Consider the following 6175-nt stretch of genomic DNA (forward strand, 5'->3'; position numbering starts at 1 on the left):
CACCCAGTGCCTGTGACTTCTCTTCTAGCTGTGGCAGGAGTTGAATGAGGTGATACCGAGATCTGCCCTGTAAAGAAAATAGCCCACATTCCAAACAGGGATTATCTTTGCTGATGCAAAAGCCTCTCTCTGGAGGTCAGAAGATCTCAGCTCCCTGTGTCTTAGGCCTGCTCCTTATGGGAACTTGAGTGGATTACACCACATCAGGCTTCAATTTCCCCAGGGGTAAATGGAGCTAGAGGCCACACTAAGACAAAGGATGATAAAAATCTGGCTACTACTATCCAACAGTTACTACGCCCCAGGGCCATCTGGTTGCTTTACACACATTTGTGCATTTTACCTTCCCATCAACCCAATGACCTGAGTCCTACTGTTATCCCATGTTACAGATAAGACACTAGTCTAAGCTGTTGCTGTTTTGTTTTGTTTTGTTTTTGTTTTTCTAGTTAAAGAAGTTTATTCAAGGGCAAAGTGTGAGGGTAGTCATCAGGAAACAGGAAAACCAGAGAATGGTGATCAGTACTTCCCTGTGTGTGGCAAGGTGAGGATGGTTTATATAGCCAAACACAGGGGCAGGCAGCACAATTACATTTTCCACACACAGGTTAACATAGAGATACAAGATTGGATTGGCTACTATTGACTACACTTTAAGGGGGCTGCTTAACACTCATTTGTAAAGAGGTAAAGATCGCCACGTGTCATTTAGTCCAGGTTTGAATAAAGAACGGGGAGCCTGGTTAAACTATAACATTCTCAACACAAAAGTCAGGAGGCAATGGTCAGAGAGCAGTCCTGTGACATGACTCCGTTTCCAGGGCTTAACTTTTCCCATTGGCATAATCAACTGGGGAGGTCCTGAAATTTTATTTTATTTTCACAATTATGATTTGCATTCAAATCAAATCAAATGTGCATTCAGGGAGGTTTTGAAGTGACTTGCCCAAGATCATCAGGTCTGTGTGGCAGAGATGGGAGAGGAGCCCAGGTCAGACTGACTCCCAAGTCAGCACTCAGGGAGGTAAAGGGCCCACCCAAGGTTGCAGAGCCGGGAACTGAGGAAGCCTGCGACAAAACTCCTGTCTTCTGTCTCCAGACCTTCTGGTGCTATGTTTCCCCAAGAGAAAGGACAGGAAAGGGATGGATGAGAAAGGAGCGCTAACATCATCTGAAAGCTAGAGAAAAATAATAAAAACTAATTTGTGGGAGGGCTTGGGCCTCTCAGGCCCCTGTGCAGAGGGCAGGCAGGGTCTGGGGTAACCACAGGTCAGCCCCTGCTGGGCTCCTGCCTCCCAATCTCTCCCCTCAGGCGGGCCCAGGGAAGACGGGTGAGCTGGGATTTTCCTCCCAGACAGATGAGCCACTTGGACTGCACAATTCTTCCGCCACCCCACTCACAGCCGGGGTTCTTGTTCCTGGAAAAAGAGGGAAAGACTCAAAGGAGCTATTTCTGCTGGGGCCCTGACGTGCCGCTGATGAGGGCCTCACAGCTCCCATTCAAGTCCCTTCTTTGAATTAGGGCTCCGTCTCTAACAGGCCCCTTTTATTTTAGTTATAATGTTCGGTTTTACAATTAAAAATTATTTTTAATGAGCCTCAGGATATTTCCTTCTGTCTTTGAATATGCCTTTTGTTTCTAGTTTGTGCAACTATAAGTTCACGTGAACCTCATGGATGTTGGCTTAGGCAAGTGGCTTCTATGTAATTAGCAGTGATTCCATCTTAATAAAGTCCTGTGATCTGCCAAAAAAAAAAAAGAAAAAAAACTTGATACAAGTATTTATGTCATATATGCCTGTATTTAAAAATCCATTACCAAAATACATAATATAGAAAGAGGAGGTCTTTGTGTATTTTTATATGTTAAATGCAGTAACACTTTAAATCTTTATTCTCTTTATTCAGCAACTCTGTGTGTACAAATTTATCTTGTTGAAAATCTGCCTCTCACTATAGTTTAGTTATATTTTTCAAAGTTTTTTTCTTTGTATCATACTAATATTTGTATCCGTACCTATCTACATAGAATATAGCTATAATCTTCAACAAAACTCCCACTGCCATTGTGCAACTTTTTGTTTTTCACCTAACAATACATCATGGGCATACTCACAGGTCCATGGGAAATACAGATATTGATTCCTTCATTTTGAGAGATACACATAGTTTAAAAGCAAGCCTGTGCCAGACATTATTTAACCAATGTTAGAAATGCAAAATGCTTGTTCCCCGGTGCCACAAAGAAATAGCACTCAAACATAAATTTAATTTCCTCAGCAAGGCAATTTTTACTTTCTGCAGAAAGGGTGCTCCTGGCAGATGGAACAATGGCGAGAGCACACCTGGACAGGGGAAGGAAAGAGGTTCTTATTCCTGACACAGGTAGCCTCTACTGCTGCAATGTTCCCCTATTGGCTAGGGTTGGACCACATAGTCTAAGCTAATTCCGATTGGCTATTTGAAAAAAGGAGCAGGAGTACGAGCTGGAGTGCCGGGGTGAGTAGTTTGGTGGGAAGGGTGGATACAGAACAGGTGGCTCAGGATGAGTCAGGATGGAGCAGGTGACTCAGGTCAAAGCAGGTGGCCAGGGGAACAGATGTGAACTACTGATTAGGACAAGGGGAAAGTTGTTTACCGAAACTAGAAGCAAGGGGGCGAAGAGATGCAGGCAGTTAAACTTTAAAATGGAGAATCAAAGAATAAGAGCTGAACATACTGACATACTGATTCTTTGAAGAGAAACTTGGGGTTCACTATATTTAACACCAATCTCCTACTGAGGGGCATTTGGACTATTTGCCAGTTTTTAGAGTTATAAGTTATGCTACAATGGCTATTATATATAAAATATGTTTGTTTTTGCATATTTAAGTATTTGTTTTCATAGCATAAATTCCTAGACATGGAGTTGTTGAGTAAAGAGAATAAACATGTAAAATGTTACTGAAGTCTAAAAATTCCCTTTAAAATACGTGTCATAGTGCTCTGGGCGGCTAAGAAAATCAAACATACAAACAACAGAAACAACGTTATTTAATTCTAGCTAAGTGCTAGACTGGAGGAAGTATGGAGCCTCTTTGGTTTATTGAGAAAAGTCATAAGTGGGTGACAGAAAAGAGTTGAAGACAGAAATGTGCCAAGTTGAAACATTCTCCTTGGCATAACCAGAAGCACCAAGAGGACTTGGCAAGGCAGGAAGCTTCCCACAGTGGAATTCAGTGCTGCTGCAGCTCTATGAAGCCATCACCCCATGTCTAGACAGGGCATCCCACCCGTCGGGAAACCCAGCCTTCCCTCGCCACCCTGCTCTGCCCCAGTACCTCATGGTGTAGCGGTGTGCTACTATCAGTGGTCCCATCTGATCCTCACAATTAGCCTGTGAGAGGAGCCTGCAGATGACGAAGTTGAGGCTCAGAGCCATCAAGTGACTTGGCTACAGTCACCACAGGGAGGCTCCTGCCTGCCAGCCTCCCTGCTCCTACCTTCCCCGGGGGTGTCTAGGCCCAGTTCCAGATCTCAGAGTGGCCAGCAGGCTGAGCCCTGGGGTCAGGGGCCAACTGCCTACACAGAATGTGGCTTCTGGGGTTTCCTAGGGGGACTTCTCCTTGGGATGGGGTTCTGGGGCCTCTCTGGGCCATGAAAGTTTCCCACAGCTCAGAAGAAAATCTGCCATGGCTGTGTAGGGGTCTGGCAAGGGGCCGTTGGCCTGGGGCAGGGAACTGGGGACATCACAGAAGCCAAACTGTCTCCCTGTACCACCCTCTCCCAGCTGGCTCTTCCCTCACCCACATGCTCTTGGCATACAGATCTGCCCTCTCCAGCAGCTCCCACCCCCCACCCGCTCAGGGCTCCTCTCCTTCTCCTGCCGGGCTTCACAGCCGGCTGCCCTTGCCCAACTCCCCTTTGCAGATCCACAGTCTCTGGTTTTAGATTTTGTGGGTCTTCAGTGCAAGAACTAGAAAAGTCACAAACATGGGGAAGTAACACAGTTTCTGGAAAATCACAGAATTCTAGGTCCTTGTTTCCCCCTCTGAAGAGACAAGAGGGAAGCTTCCACGTCCGAAAATTTTTCTTCTTCATTCTTGATCTTCCTGAAGCATAGTGATGGTTTTGGTTCTCCCTCGCTCAAACATCTTCAGTGGCTCCCCACGGCCTAACAAAGTCGAGACTCCTTCATGGAATCTTTAAGGCCCTCCATGATCTGATTCCAACCTCTCCTACTGCCTCTCCCACGTCTGCCCTCCAAGGCCCATCCACCTTTTGTGGGCCGCTAGCTTCCTGACCTTTGCACCCTTTTTTGGTGCTGCCTTCACCACCTAGAATGCCTAGTCTTTTACAGCTGAAGGTCAAAGTCTTGCATAAGTTTCTAGCCTAGCAAAAGCTACTTTCTCCAAGAAGTTTTCCTGATTCCTGAGCTGAAAGTGGTTTCTCTTTGCATTCCTTCCTCTGTGCCTCTTATGGGCCCTCACATCTGTTCCGCATTCTTCGCCTCCCATACCCTTGCACTCTTATGCCTCCAGGCCTTTACTATGCATTCTCCTTCTTGGAACATTCCTTCCTTCTCCCTCTATCTCTCCCTCAACTCCTCACCCTTCTCACTCCCTCTCAGCTCAGTTAGGGCCTTCCTCGACTCTTCTCTCCCGCGGTCCCAGGACATCTTGCAACTCCCCCAGTGACCTGGTTCCTCTCCTGACTCTGACAATAGGCTGTGAACTGCAGAGGGGAGGGACCACACCCAACCTGTTCACCACCATGTCCCCAGGGCCAGCGACAGTGATCGAGAAATATCTGTTGCATGCCCTTCACCCGCATTATTGTCTCACTGGATCTGAGTCAATAGCCCCTTCCCCATTTTAAATATGAAGAAACAAGGCCTTGAGAGGCCAGGGACCTGGCTGTGGTTAGGAGTGGGGAATGAATTCCTGGTCTATCTGGCTCCAAAGCCTAGGCTGTTCCCCTTTACCCTCGATCTTCCTGAGAGGCCCCGCTATTGATGAAGGTCAGCAGTTGAACATGTGGGCTCTGGTTCTGGGTTCCTGGGTTCAAAACCCAGCTCTGCCACTTAGTGTAACTCCGGGCAGGTCACTTACCATCTTTGAGCCTGTCTTTCTTCATCTGTAACATGGAGTAATTACAGCTTTCCCCTAAGGTGGCTGGAAGGATCAATGAGATGATCTGTGCAAACAGCTCAGTCCAGAGACTGGCATGAAGAGTGCGCTCAATGGACAGGATGACCCAGAACAGTCCTTTTTCATGCCCCTGTGTTAATGCAATTATTAATAGCACCCCTTCCAGTCTCAAAGGTTCCAAATTGGATGATAAATCACGTTAATGTCCATAGATGTCAGGTATTATCAGCTGCACTGTGTAACACCACTTAGCTACTTGCCTTACCTCCCACCCAGGTGGTAAGGTCCCTGCATGCAGGAACCTTGGCCTTGCTGGGCCCAGAACAAGGCCTGACACGTGAAGCATTTGCTGAATGAATTGCTTTTGGAGGGTGGAGAGCTTCTACTTGCTCTTCATTTATTCATTCATTCACTGGATTGTTGACACGTTTCTTCATGCATCTGGCATTGACTGAGCACTCATCTGCCAGGCAGGGCCAGGTGTGGAGGGTATAAAGAAGACCAGAAGGGTGACTGGCCCTACCAGGAAACTCCTGCTGCAGAACGAGGGGGTCAGAATGACATCACACCAATAACCACTCTCATAACTGTGCTTCTGTTGACAGTGAGAAGTGCTAGGAAGCCACGAGAGACGATAAGACAGGAACTCAGTCCGGCAAAGGGAGGCACCAGGTGGAAGCAGAAGTATGTGGAACAGGAAGAAAGAGTGTGGGGGTGTATGCAGGAGCTGCAAGTGTTCCGTACAACAGGGAGGGTGGATGGAGAGAGAAGAGGCCGAGATCAGATGGTAAAGGCCCCTGTAAGCCCTGCTAGAGGGGATGGCCTCGATCTGCTCTATGGAGCTGGAATAGTAATGGGAGCAAATACCCCATAGTATTCTAATTCAGACACCAGCGCTCAATGCTTAGGCCTAGAAATAGGTGTGGTCAAACCTTTTTGGCCTGGGGTCAAAGAGGAACCAGTGCCAGACTGCCATTATTCTGAGTCCCTGGCTCCTAGCTTGGGCCCACTCCACTCTCTGGTGGGGGAACCTCCTGGGTACC

This window comes from Piliocolobus tephrosceles, chromosome 4, assembly GCF_002776525.5.
Source record: "Piliocolobus tephrosceles isolate RC106 chromosome 4, ASM277652v3, whole genome shotgun sequence".
Lineage (NCBI taxonomy): Eukaryota > Metazoa > Chordata > Mammalia > Primates > Cercopithecidae > Piliocolobus > Piliocolobus tephrosceles.